The sequence below is a fragment of the Typopeltis vanoorti genome, chromosome 18 (genome assembly GCF_054136105.1).
Source record: "Typopeltis vanoorti isolate ZY-2024b chromosome 18, IOZ_Tvanoo_1.0, whole genome shotgun sequence".
Classification (NCBI taxonomy): domain Eukaryota; kingdom Metazoa; phylum Arthropoda; class Arachnida; order Uropygi; family Thelyphonidae; genus Typopeltis; species Typopeltis vanoorti.
The window spans coordinates 68,518,105-68,533,384 of NC_143566.1; the positions used below are offsets into that span (position 1 = coordinate 68,518,105).

The window sequence follows — 15,280 nt, forward strand, 5'->3', positions numbered from 1 at the left end:
AGAAGAATATTATCCGAATGATAAAGGCGGGCAGAATGACAGATAGTTTCTTCTATTTCCTACATGCTCAGAATTACTTGGTTTGGAAAGCACTGTGATACCTTGGGTGACCTATTTATTTTCAAAAATAATAGACAGTGCTTCTAGCTAATGCATTGTGGATATATACTTATATACTACAGCCAGTCATTCAGCTGTATCTGTGCGTGTGTTATATAATATCTAAAATTGTTAACGTTTTTTCTTTTATAATGATATATTTATTATAATAAATGTAAATATAGAGAATGAATAAATAAATAAAGGGGAAAATACACATACAAATATAATAAAGACAACGGTTGTTATATAAAAATTGCTTCTGCAGTTATTACACGCAATATCTGAATTCAGGCATGGTTATCGATTACAACTTACATTATTTCTTTTCTCCGATCATCAGCATATCATTTCAAACATTTTTGTCATGCCTAAACTATTTCCAAATTACTCCACAACAAGAATCTGATCATTCTTCGTTTAAGTACTTTTGTCAGTAACGTAGCGGCCAAGACACTTGTCATCACTATAGGGGGCGTTGAGCGTAATAAGAAAACTCGCAACATACCACTGATAACTTTAATTTATTACATCTTATCAGTATTTTTTTCTTATTGCAAGAGTGTTTACTTTGTTTTGAAAATTACCATATCCTGCTTCACTTGAAAGTACTATATGACATTATGACGTTCGTGTTCGTTTGAGTGTTTTCTACGATAATAAATCTCTCTAGTGTGAAAATAAATAAAACAGATGATCACGGGTAGATGAGGCGTGCAATTTATAACATTAATCAAGGCATTGACAAAACCATATTTACTTGAACATAAACAATTAATAACGTCATTCGTCCAGTAAACAGTGGTAACTGGAAAGCACGAGTTAAGAATTTGACGAACTTAATTGGATTCATTTGAAAGCAAAATAGCAACCATAACATTTCAAAATCATACGTTTTTATTGAGGTTTAAAATTAATCCACAAGAAAGATAAATTATGTATGGAGTGTAGAAAGCTATATGTGCATTTAATAATCTTAGTATCATTATGAAGCCGAAGTCCACTCAAAATATCACAATGCTTCCATACTTAGCCTTGAACTCACTCAAAAATAATGAAACCCCTCTTCTCCATGGGCAGCGATCCGTTATTTCCATTCTTCATGAAATAAAAACCTACTCCTTATTCACAACGTCTACACGACTTCCAGAGATGGCTTCATGTTCTTCCACTACCTGTTATCATCGCAAACTCTCTATTGTGTCTATTCGGTAGGTCATCTTACTACCTTATATGGCAATAATCTCTTTCTCTCTTCATTTCCAAAACACGTTATTCACAATCCCCTCCACATCCAAGCTATCATCATAACTAGCATTTCATATCTCCCGACCCAAATATCAAAATACTCGCCTCTCCCTCATTCGAAATCTTCTTCTTCCTCTACGCGTTTATCCCGCTTCCAATGCAGGGTCCGCGTGTTACATTTTGATGCGACTTTTTGTTAGCACAACCCCCAACCGGCCTGCCGCTGGGGGGAGGATGTATTTTTGACTGTAGCAGCGTGTGTTCACGGGGTCGGTTTGCCTGCTTGTGGGATGAAAACTCCGAGATAACCTGGGGTAGGGGGGAACCCTGCTGTCCACACCCAATACCGGCTAACTTGGCTATGGCTGAGAAAGATTCTTAAGCTCCTCATGTCGTAGACGGGAATCGAACCGGTGATAAATGCACTGTGCACAATAATCCAGAGACAAATGCACAATCCCTTCCTTATCTCAAATTGTTCCTTAACCATGCACATCCTCGCTTTCCTCGCCCCTACTGCTTCACATTTTTTTTTCCACTGCGCATTATTTCCATTTTACCTTCGATCAAGTAATAACTGGAAACTTGACAACGTCAAATGGGTATCCGATTTTGGGAAGAAAGGTTAGCAACGCTAGCTTTCCAGAAGGGATACGACATCAGAGTCGTTCATAATTCTTTCCAACTTTATCATCCGCAAATAACTGTTTTTTTTTTTTTTTCTTCAATTAGCTGTATCATCAGATGATGAGTTCATGTTCTTCCACTACCATCGCAAACCCTCTATTGTATCTATTCGGTAGGTCCTCTATTAAGTCACGGCAGTCCAAGCCAAGTACTGTAGCAAGTGACTGACTATGCTTACTACACGAAACATTTCAGCAAAAATGTGGCTGTAGCTTTCATTCTAATTTGAATATTATCGATCCACTACTTCTATTCGACAGGACACGGCCTACCATCTTTGAAATGTTAAACAAAACGACCAGAGAACTAAAAATGATCACTAGTGATCCCATCATATTACCACCACAAATTTCTTCTTCTCAACAGACATCATTACACGTCACATTGTTCAACGGATTTCAGCCAACATTACAAGCTAGTTGCTTCTTACGTTGGTGAGAGTTTCCATCTTCTTAAAAATCCAAGCCTAATAGAACTAAATGAATCAGGGTTGAGAGGGAGTGCTTCTTCCACGAATAATTCTGCTGGTTGTATTGCTTCTCGAGTTTTACTAAATTCGGTATGAAAAGCGAATACTTTTAGTACGAGTATTCAGTAATTCAGGTCGAATTTTTACGGGCTAAAATTCGATCTATTCTACTCTGGTTTCAAAAGTAAATATTATATATTATGCCACTTTTTTTCTAAGGGTGACAACAGGAAACAGCATGCCAAAATTAAAAGTTATCTAATTAGCTGAAAAAAAAATAATTATAACTATTTTTAAGATAGTAAATTTTTTTTAAAGATTCGTTTTGCTCCTCGTCGTCCTCCGCACACATCTATAGTGATTGTGTTCAATTAATTTACCAAATTTAGAATATGCTATATCGATCTTCGTTTATAGTCCTCTGAAAAATTCGGTTCAATCAGCCAAAAATGAAGAGATGAACTGTAAAAGTGCAGATCAGATTTCATGTAGACACTTCTACATGTCGCATTCTCACCTACTTCGACCAAATTTGGTATATAGTTATTTCTTAAGTTGTTAAAGAGCGTCTTAGCAATTTTGGTAACATAACTAAACCAAAATAGAAACGTAAAGAACAAGACCAAAGTAAAATACGTGTGTTGAGGCTTAAGTGCTGTGAAGAATTCATGTTAGAGGTTTAATGGAATATTAACAGCACTGAGAAAGGATTAAAACTAATTTTAATACTTCCAATATTTCGTCTCCGTCACAGAGACATCTTCGGGGATTACAAAAACTTTTTGTAACAACACACACACAAATACAATACAAAGTGAAACTGAAGTCCTATCTAGGTGGTGCGCCATCTATGGGCATGTGCACATGAACCAAAGTAAAATGCCTTTCGATACAAGTCTCAACATTTAATCTATTATTGCAATTTATTTCTAGTTTATTTGAGTCATCTAAAAAAAAAAAGTCTGTGATCTCATAAAAACCTTTGATATATGTAAAAAAAAAAAAGTCAAGTACAGACAAAGCACAAAACCCCTGCAATATATTAGTAGCAGAAGTGGTGGCCATCAAAGCATTGTTCTTTCAAGCCTCTTAAGGCTTCTAGTAGGCAGCTTAGAAGGTCTTATATCATTCGATAAAGACTTTCCGAAATATCCACAGAAGGTCGATTACCATTTAGAAGTGGTCACTTGGTTGACATTATTATTTTAGTTTTTGAGAATATAAATTTCCATCTGAAAGTCTCAATACCACAGCAGTAAGAGTAATACAATACTACTAATTATAAAAAATAATCGCTGATTCTCAATTGCAGTGAGCTTCTTTTCTTTTTTTATTCCATATTTAGCTCATCTTTTGCATGTGCGAGGTTTTTTTTATGAGAGATGAATTACAGAGGAGTGACTCTGAGCCTTCTCCTTTCCGATAATCCTGTCCTGAACAAACTTTGTTATCACCTCGTCTCCTGTTCGAACTATTAATCTCTTATCCATCTGCGTTCGTCTTAATTTAAATCGTAAATTAAGAAGACGGCTTTGAAAAAAATTATATATATAACAAATATTGGGCAAGATAAAGTAATATACTTTATGACTTGTTATCACATTATCTGGAAACAGGAATTGCTAAAACAAAATCTTCCTTTTTCAAATCCATGCTACCTGCACAAGGATTTTTTTCTTCTCTGAACTTGATCAAAATGCTATTCCAGAAATGCAAGTTGTTCGGTAAACAGCTATCTGTTTTGGTGTTTCCTCTTTAAGCAGTGACACTATCTTTCCTTCTTTTTTTTTTTTTTTCTACTCTCTTCTTGCCTAGAAAACCAATAGTTGCTGCTTGTTTCTTGGCATTGTGCTAGCATAGGTCACGATAACTTTTCCTGTCCGAGTACATTTTTTTTATCATTAAATATAATAAAATATTTTAAATAATTCCCATTTCTCCACTCCATTCTTCTTTTTTTTCCTTTTACCTCCATCCTTTTTACACAATGCTATTTCATTTTTCTTATATAAAATGAAATAGCATTGTGGCAAAGTACTTTGAAAATCGTAAAAATTACTACTAATAATAATATTAGTACTACTAACATTAAGAGATAAAGAAGTTGTTATTCCTCTTTATGAGAACTTGATACGTCCACCTCTAGATTACTGTGCTCAAGTCTGGTCTCCTGAGGATGAGGAAGCAGTGGAGAAGATTCAGAGGCGAGTGACGAAGATGGTTAGTGGACTGTGGAATGTTCCCCATCAAGATAGATTGAAGGTGTGTTAGTTGCAGAAGTCGGTTGATATGAGAAAAAGAGGGGATATGATAGAAACATTTAAGTTGCTTAAAGGATTTTATAGGATAGATGCAGGGCAAATGTTCCAGCACTTGGCTAGAGGGACTAGAACAAGGGGTAATTCCTGGAAGTTGAATAAAGGTGTGGTCAGTAGGGGCGTCATGAGATTTTTTATTTGAAGTGTTGTGAATGAGTGAAGTGGGTTGTCAGAGTCAGTTGTGAGTGCTTTATATGTTAATTGATTTAAGGAGAGGTATCATAGATTGTGTGGATAGTTTAGGTCTCCTGCAATAAGTCTTCTGACTCCATGTAAGTGCCCGTACAATAACAATAACAATATCAGTATTCTACTGCGGATAGAATAAGGGTAAGATAATCCAAAAACTTTGCCCTAGAAACCAAACATGAAACTTTATAAGAAGGTCTCCAATAAGCGAGGGGAAGGATAGTCTCACACTAGGCGATGAATTTCATCTGCCATCTAAACACATTCACAAAGCGTTTATGCCCACGGTAAAAATTCGTACTTGCAGGCTGTTGGTCGGAGAGTGGATATGTTAACACTCTGCCATTCAGGCTGCCACTCATACAACAACTGCATGAACAAATGTATCTTAGAGTTCAAGATTTTGAATACGTTTCGCTTTAAAATATTTCCAGCAATATACAAACAAAAGTATTCCTCAAATAATGCTAAGAGAGTCTCAAGTTCCAAGATCTAAAGAGAACATTCTTGACACAGTCTTACTAAATTTAATTCCCACGTTAATGAACGCAAGAAATTTTTTCTTTTAAGTATTAAATTTCTCCAAACTTTAAAAATTATATTTATTATTTATACAGATAATAACCTCAATTTTCGATTCACCAATGCCCGTTAATGAAATAAATCAGCTGCATGTGTTCACTGGCTGATTTATCTGTTTGTTCGAGGGTGAGGAAACATGTTTTCCGGAAGATTCTGAAGTTACACAACTCACTTTTCAGATTCAAAGGTATTTTTTATCCAAAAACTAGAGCTTCGGAACACTAAACTATCGCCTTTTAATCCTATTTCCTTATCGGAACAAAGATGAAAGGCAAAAAGGAGCTTAGAAATTTATAAAAATCTCTCTCGATTTTTGATCATTCTATGGAAAGGATTATAACAACAACAAAAAATTATCCTATTGGTGTATGCCCAGTGTTTAAAATTCTGTTTATAAAATCTGCATTTTAATTTTAATTAATTAAAATGGAAGAGACTTTATATTACAAATAATTACATTTTGCAAATGTACATATAATAATAATCACAATATTTAATACTATGAGTGTGTATTATATAAGTGCATTTGTACTATTTGAAGATCGATTTTGTAGTATGCCTGTGTGTTGTGGGAAGAGTTCACCTTCCTGCTCTATCAAATAATTTCAAAACGTTATCCAAATTGAATTTTGAGCTCTGGAGAGAGAGAGTTCTTGTCTAAATGCCTCCTTTATAATTCTTATACATTTCTTTAAAAACAAAATAAAACAAAATAAAAATATATATATAAAAAAATTCTTTCAGAAATTGACCCAATTTAAGTGACTTGTAAATATGCAAAATCACATGTGATTTTGTAAATAAAGTGAGAAGATCATTGATAAAAAGGTTTAAAACCAACAGCACGGAGCTTTTCTTTTTTCTTTTCTTTCTTTCTTCTTCTTCTTTTTTTTTTTTTTTTTTTTTTTTTCACAAGCATTAATGCCATAGTGGGATTCGAATGTATAGCCTATAGCAGGGACGGGGAACCTTTTTAGTATCAAGGGCGAAAATTGCTAATTTAAAAACTTCCGCGGGCGACTGGTAAATTTTAACTCTTATATATAGTGTATGTAGTGCGCAATATATATCTTACCAGACGTAATAATATGTAATATTTATTTAAATTTATTTAAATAAATTTAATTATAATAAATTTAAATTATTATAAAACGTTATTTACGAGTACATCAGCAAAGGGGCGAACTGAAATAAACTCCCGGGCGAAATTTCGCCCGCGGGCGAGGGGTTCCCCACTCTGGCCTATAGCGTCTCCACTCTTCTGACTGCACAGTGGGGGCTCTACCTACTCATTAAACCAGGTCGCTATATACTCTTTCTTTGGCGATGTTGCTATCTCTATTTCAGAAGAACTTCAGTTGTTTGCTTAAAACAAAATCTACTTGCTACTTGAATTTCGTAACCATCAATTATACGAATTAAACAGTAAATTCATAATGACTCAATAAAAAATGGAAGATTACTAGTCTGCGTTTACAGATTGCTAATTAACATTGCTTTTGATTATGATGAAATAAAACTGAGTAAATAATACAACCAGAATTTCAATTCAAAATATTTTATTTTGGAATTCAGTAGATACAAAATATATTATTATGATCAATAAAAGTGCAACTGGATCCAGAACCAGCGCTAGGGTCTTTGCCGCCCGCATGCAATTTCTATCTAAGCGCCCCTGTAACGATTCGGGCGTGTGTGGTTCTTTTACGATAATAAAAATTTAAATTATTTGAAATTTCTTAAATAAATTTTGACAGAACAGCCACACGTTGGTTCGCTAAATGTAACGAACCGGGGGTGTTGACTAGACAGGATAATCGTTAAAAACCCGAATATTCAAAAAATTCTCAAAAGTTAAAGCAAATTTTGATAAAACCACTTCACTTTAATCGTTGAATATAATGATACAGTGATTATAGCCTTCTCAACGATCTGAATCGCTAACAAAATTAAAATGAATTTTAATTAAAGTTAAAATTTATTTGAACTAAAGTTTAAAAATTCTTGCATTTTACAAGTTACTAAATTCTTAGTAACTTGTAAAATTTTTTTAATAATTTTTATAAGTGGAACTATCTTTTAGGAAAATAAAATAAACTTAAGATAGATGAGAAAATAAGAAAAGAATTTAGAAATAATTAGAACATTTAACATAAGTATTCAAAACATAACATCTTTACAGAATAACAGAAAATAATTTAAATTACATAAATATACTTGAAATTTTTTAAATTAAAATTTTAGGGTTATTGATTTCATATTCACAAAATTAGAAATAATGATCTTAACGTCTAATTCCGCACATATATCATTTTCAATAGCTATTAACGCCAAACTAACAAGCCTTTTTGTGACATACTTGTTCTTAAGTAGGTTTTAATCAATTTCAACTTGGAAAAGGAACGTTCACCGCTCGCTACACGAACAGGTAAGGTTAATAGTATTCTTGAAGCAATTGAAAAGTTAGGGAAAGATAAATTATTGGACACAATAAAATTAAGAATATCGAAAGGGTTTTGAATATTTATATTATCCTTGCGAAACATATTCCGGAAAGCACATAACTCGTCATATAGTTCTATTGCATTTTATGTCTTTATTGTCGCCGTCCTTCAAGAGAATCTCTAAATCGTCACAATTTTTTCGTAAATGTTCGTTATTAATTTGTAGTAATCTATACAAGAAATTGAAATTATCATAATATGTTTTTAGTTGTTCAAAACGTTCTATTAACGAACACATTGCAACGTCTAGAAGTGTATAAAACACATTTACTCTAAATTTATCTTCTGGCGATTGTGGCGTTTCGTCATGACGCTCGTAGTCAAATTGTCGTGTCTTCTTTCGTCGTCAAACTTCCGTACCAGTTTTAAATTCTTGTTCTCCATCCACCTCTTCACTCAGTTATTTTGCCGTTTTTAGAACTTCTTTAAAATTTGTATCTGATCGATACTCTTGTAAGAATATTTTTAAGTTTTCGATAGATTCTAAAGATTCTAAAGCAATGTTCCTATTTTTGTCTTGAAGCATTTTACTCACAGGGTTTATTCTGTTAAGCAAATCATACCAAGTTATAAGAGAGTAAATAAATTTGTAGTCCTTTATTTTAACACATAATGTTTGTGCTTCATGCTAAGTTTCTTTATTAAAATTTTCATTATTTAAAATTTCAAAAAAATGCATCATAAATTCTCCTAATTGATATCGTAGAGGGCGGATTGCATTAGTTTTACTTTCCCATCGCGTTTCTGATGGCTGTTTCAATGTGAAATTTTTTACGAACTTTAAAAGGATTGCCCAACGTTTGTAAGAGAATGAAAAGAAATTGTATATTTCTTGAATAATTGCAAAGAAATTACTTGTATCTGCATTCACTTTGGCTGCATCCTTAATGATTAAATTTAGAGTATGAGCAGCATATGGCACGTAAAAAGCTCGAGGATTTTTGTTCAGAAGCAAATTTTGTAGCCGATATTTTTTCCCTTTCATATTTACCCCATTGTCATACCCTTGACCTCGCATGTCTTCAATTGGAATGTTCCATTTTTCCAGTTGTCCCATTATTGTTGCACATAAACCACATCCTGTGGAATCTGATATATCTGCAAAACCTAAAACGTTTTTCATGAACTTGACAATTCCATTATCACAGGAAACAAAGCGAATAATAATGGTCATTTGTTCTGTTTTACTTGCATCAGGTGTGCAGCCTAAAATTATGGAATAATATTTATATTTTCGAATTGATAATAAAATTGTATCCCTGATTGTGTTACTTAAAGTTTTCAATATTTCATTTTGACTGTCCTTTCTCAAATAGGGTACTCTATTGTATCGTTGTAGGGCCCTTTCAACGTGATTTTCCATAACGGGATCAAATTTCGCAAACAGTTCGACTTATTTTAAAAAATTGCCGTTATTCCTTTCATATAATTTATCAGATGATCCGCGAAAAACTAAATTTTGCTAAATTTTAGCTACCAAGGAATTTTATAATTTCAATCAAGCGTTCTAAAACACTCGTCCAATGTTTCTTTTCCATTTCATACATGCTTTTAGTCTGGCAATCAATAGTAGTTTTGTTTTTTAAATTTTTATCAAGTTCCTTCCATTTTAAGAAATTTTTCATGTGAGTTAAACTAGTCTCATGTCTATGCAAAGTTGTACTTACATTTCTCCAATCGTTATAACCTTCTACAAGACTACTTGATTCATTAGGTGAGAAAAGTTTGCAACAAAAGCAAAAAACAGAATTTAAAGTTTCGGAATAAATGAGCCATGTTCTTGACAAGAGCTCCCCGTTTTCCATTTTCTATTATAATACGTGTCGCCAAATTTACGACCATATGTATCTCAGGGATATATTATATTTTTCTTTTGGACAGGCCCCATTTCAATTAAAACAACTCGTAATTTTTCATCAATATTTCCCCATTCACCTGGATCTTCTAAATTTACAGAGAGTAACAATGTGTTAGTTTCGTGGTCAACTACAACTAAATCTGCTCCTAACTGTTTTTCACTTAAATCATGTGTCTTGTTATCTTGTTCAATAGTTGCAATAGTACTTTCATGAAAAACTGGATGATATGCACGGTTCTTCAACTCTGATTTTTGATGTATCGAGTTGGTTACAATCTGCATCAGAATATTTTAATATTTTAACAAATTTATTAAGAGCCCCAGTTTGTTTCTTAATATCTGCTTCTTTCGCAGCATGACGCTTACGATTTTGTGCACCGGATGACTTTTTTTGAATTTTTGATTCGATTTCTATTTTATACTCACAAGAAATTATTACACAACACGACACAGAGACGAAATAATAGTCCGTAATGCGCTACTGTCAGTAGCCTACTGAAATGAGTACCATATTACACAACACAACACAGCAACGAAATAATAGTCTGCACTGCACTACTGTCAGTAGCCTACTAAGATGTGTACCATATGACTGGTTAACTAGCAACAAATGTTTTGTACGAAAATTCGTTTCTGCCCATAAAAACCGTTCACCGTTTCACTTTAGACAGACTGCAGTAAACAAAATATTCTGCAGGCAAGCATTTAGCCTGCTCTTGCTGCAAAGTTGTAAACAGCCGGCTGATCAAAGAGGCGACAATATACAGTTTTTTTTTAATTTTTATTCGGTGTATCCGGTCTTATTTATTTTAATATTGATCATTCTAAGAATTTTTTGTTTTTATGATAAAAATTTTATTTCTTAAAAATGAACTTGTGAACTGTTCCCCGGCAGCGGCACCCGCATGCTCTGCATGTCCGCTTCCGCCGGCCCTGACTGGATCATCTACAGACAAAATGGCCAAACCGGTTTCTCTAACTTCTTGATAAGTCATCCTCCCTCTCTAAGTATCGGTCATAATAATACATTTTATACAGTCAAGAAAATAAATAATTGAGTATAAACAAAAAGGAACTTTCATCGCTCCCAACAGAGAGAGATTGAGAATTCGTTTATATAATATTTATATAATATATCTGAATATCTGAAATGTAATATATATATATAAAAGAAATGAGTAAATGTCATCATCATGGTTTTTATCTAAAAATAATGAATGTGTTCATTTTCATGTTCTTGTAATTTATTTATAATCAGGTCATAAAAAAAGCATAAAAAGACACTGTAATCAGTCTACTTCATGTATACTATTTTACTGTCGAAAACATTATCCGAAAAAAAAAAAAATTGTTTCTAACACACACACACACGCAATTTAAATATTTAAAATTTTATCTCCACAACACGTTTCAAAAACTGTTTTCTGTAGATATACACTGCACCTCTGATGCTCATATCGTTATGTGGGGGAAAAAAATCATTTAAGCAGTTTCATTAGCAGCAGCATCAAATAACTGAAAAGTTAATTATACAGTTAACATGATCTGCATATCGTTTCGTAGTGACGAAAAAGGAATTATACAACAACTGGGAGCTCTGGATAATTAGCCCAAAACAATATTTATATTATGAAAGGTTTCATTATATTTTAAAAATTCCTGTAAAAAAACGCAATCTTTTTAAGGAAGTCAGGAATTTTACAAGATAAAAATTAAACCCGCATTTACGTCTAAATTGTATTAAGCGCCCTCTGACGAAAAATTCTTTAATACTACGAAATGTTATAATTACTGAACAAGTTGGGGAACTATACTAATTAGTCGAAACTGGTGTTTATTTATATTCTCTGTCTATTCATCGGACAAAGTTAATATAATCTTTATAGTCGTATAATGAATCTTTGTACGTTGTCTGTACAAAGATTCATTAACAAGTCTTTCTATCTTTACCAAAAAAATAAAAAAAAAGGAAATTTCTAAGGGAAAATATTGCATGATATCCATCTCTTTGACCTTCCTGTATGTCTCCGATTACCCATATATAGCTAGCAGCTCTGTTAAAAGCTATTTATCTCTGATCATTGGACACATCTCCTACCAAGATTAAAGTGATAATCAGGTTTTAAGAGCACAAATTTCCATGTGTGATTCATAATAATAATTCAGCCCTTATCAACAGAAGATTTAATTGATTTCAAATAAAATAAACACGAATATGGTCACATTTGTGATGCAGTTGTTTCTCATTATTTTGGGTGATATTTCTGAGTATACAAATTATTTTTGTTTAGTTTCTGTAGATTTTTTTACATGCAGTATATATATATATATATATATATATATATGTCTTCAATTCAGGAGTGCAGATTACTAATAAAAAAATAAAACCAGAGGGCGCACTACACCTGTTAGTATAATATTATCTTGCTAAAGTGTGGAATATTAAGTTCGTCTGTTGTCGTAACTAAGCTGTAAAGTGTATTAATTTTGAGCTGATTTTTTTATTTATTTTAAAACGAAACAGGTTAGTTTATCTTATTATTTATAGTCAGTTTACATACATACACAAATTTAAATTAAAGCCACTCTTTTATCGAGCCTTCAAAACATGCTATTTGATATCCATTTACACATTATAAATACAGTACACTACTTTTTATTGCTCTGGATCGAGATTAACCCTGTATTGTCATACCTAACATAACAGGATTTCAAAGAGTGAGCTAATTTCACGAGCACTTGAATAAATTACGTTCCATATGAATATTATTATATTGATAGCAAATGCTATAATGAGCATTTTATTATAATAAAATTTGCAATCTGATCGATCTGAAAAAAAAAAAAATAATAATAATAAGTAAGAAGAAGAAGCTGAACTTCAAGGTTCATAGTGTTCAGTTTTAAATCATCAAAAAAAAAAAAAAAATAAATATAAATATACTGCTTCTAGCATAGTTGAAAGATACCACTCATCGAAACCAACCCTGCCCTATAATTGATTCTAAAATATGCAAAAAGAACATAACTTTAAAGGCTCATGTTTGAATAACCAAATAAGTAGCGAGATTTACCGAATTTTGGAATGCATATGTTGACAACATGTAATAAATTATTACATATAACATGTAATAATTGTGTTTCCTCATTTTCTTTTATATTTTCACTTTCGATTTTCTTGTATTTTTTTAAAATTGTTCTTCGGGATTTAAGTGAACTATTATTAAACACACACACACACCCCTAAAGTAGAAATGCACTATGCTGGCAATTAATAAATAAGCTAGAATAGTACTGGATTCTGGATTATGCCTAAAAAACTGATAAAATGATATAAGGTTTATCGAACACTTCTCGTGCAGTTATTACCGTGGGTGGGTCAGATGATTTCTGACCTTTTGCAAAACACCTTACAAAATGGGCGTAAAAGTATGTACAACTGTCTATCGATTAAAGGTGATGTCTTCGAGCCTGTTTTACTAATCTTTGTTATTATCTAACTTATCCGTCATCTGAGACCTATTCTTAACTCTTTCCTTTGATATCTTCCATCAACAACTTATGATGTCAAACAGGCTTCTTAGAGCCACCTACTTGACATCATGAAACTATTTTAAGTCAGTAATATTTTGATCACGACGACCAAGTTCTTCATTTTTCCGTAATCATATAAATAATAATTTCATTCCTGTAGTAATAAATCACAATAAAAGAAAGTCATAAATATACTGAACATACGTATTATTAGCACCTATGACTGAATATTTCGACAAACTGAATGAAATCAGTACACATGATGGTCAAGTATTAAAAGGGAAAAAAAAAGTTCTGCAGCCATAAAACATGAAGTAGCCCAAACTGGAGAAACAATTGCAGTTACTTCCGGTAAAGAGCGCATATATGCTTATATTATGTACAAGTATATTAAACCCCTAAACACATACCATCGCAGTGATTGAATATTACTTTTCTAGTGATAAGGCTTGTAAATTCAGCTCTTCGTGCGCTAAGCCTGATACATGTATCTTTAAACAGCAGGCAGCTGGCTTAGTTTGCGCGACTCATTTCCATCTTTGTAAGCCTTAATCAGCTGCCAAGACCACAACACAACACAATGTTCGATCTTGTATTAAGAGGAAAGTCATACTAATGAAATGGTGTGCTTTTAAAACTTGTGCCATTAAAAATTTTTGGAATCAATACAATTTTCAAGAAATAACGTTCGATGTGCAATCTATTGTATTCCATACTCACTGAAGATTTGAAGTGGCTGGGTAAAAACATGTTTGGTCAGTAGAGTAAGGTTTCCAGAATCATCTAACCATTAGCCTACCTACGGGATTATCATACGAAATGTAAAATATATATTTGTGATGCATAGATTAAATACTATTTTAATTTTACAAGAATTCTAAAATCGATCGCGGCTCTCTCTTATATCGACTATTATTATGACATGACTTCTCCATAAAGTCCCGGGACTCATCGCAGTAGGCCATCGACACACACACTAATCTACCTCACAAACCCATTTTTGTATTTGACTTGCGTGTGTTTTCTAATAATTTTGCTTGTTTTGGTTGAGTTAAAAACCGAAGTTTCTCGGAGGAGGAAGCCCTACTACTGCCGCACATGATCGTCTAATTCACCTTTATTTGAAGAACCAGTATAAAGATTCTTCGCGTCTGGGATTTGAGGGTATGCTAATATGGTAATTGAAAAATCAGGACAGATCATGTGTTCCGATTTTTTATTCAGAATATCTATAGTCACTGTATACATCACCAAACTGAACAATATTTAACGTTTTATTAATATCGGTGATATCAATTGTGGATAGTTATTGATTATTAATAAAATAAACATTTTATGATAAATAAAATTAATAATAATTTTATTGCCAATGCAATCCTAAACAGTGTTTAGTTTTGAGTTTTGTCTACTAGTCTGTGTAATACAATACTTTCTTCCGACTGTCTGACTAAGACGGATGTGACGTAATGCTTTCATGTTCCCATAGCAACAGTAGAATCTCCTTCCGACTACCAGGTTACGAATAGGAAAACGAACTAGGCAAGCTGTCCGTAGTTGTGTAGTAAGATTCGCGTCACTATTTCCTAACGTTCATCATTCGAACTTAAGCTACAAATATGCCAGCTGTCCTTTCAATTAGATGCGTTGTAAAAGTGACTAAGAAGCAATATAAATTTCAAAATATACAGGACTTCTGTGAGATTTAAGATATTTTTTAAGAATCTGGTACGTTAAAAAGATTTCACCAAATAATCATCATGGAAGTTTTCTTTTTTGTAGTCATATGCTGATG

General features: G+C 32.8%; 1 protein-coding gene across 4 annotated transcripts in view; it reads right to left on the reverse strand.

Moving 5' to 3' along the window:
• LOC150096746 (uncharacterized) overlaps window positions 1–15,280 on the reverse strand; it is a 128,780-nt gene that overhangs the window by 58,811 nt on the left and 54,689 nt on the right. The window contains exon 1 of one of the 4 annotated variants that reach the window (XM_090408254.1): window positions 418–528. The exons of the other annotated variants lie outside the window; for them this stretch is intronic. The gene's annotated coding sequence lies outside the window, so the exon portion shown is untranslated. Of the gene's footprint in view, window positions 1–417; window positions 529–15,280 lie in introns of those variants that run through there. 4 annotated transcript variants of the gene reach the window in all.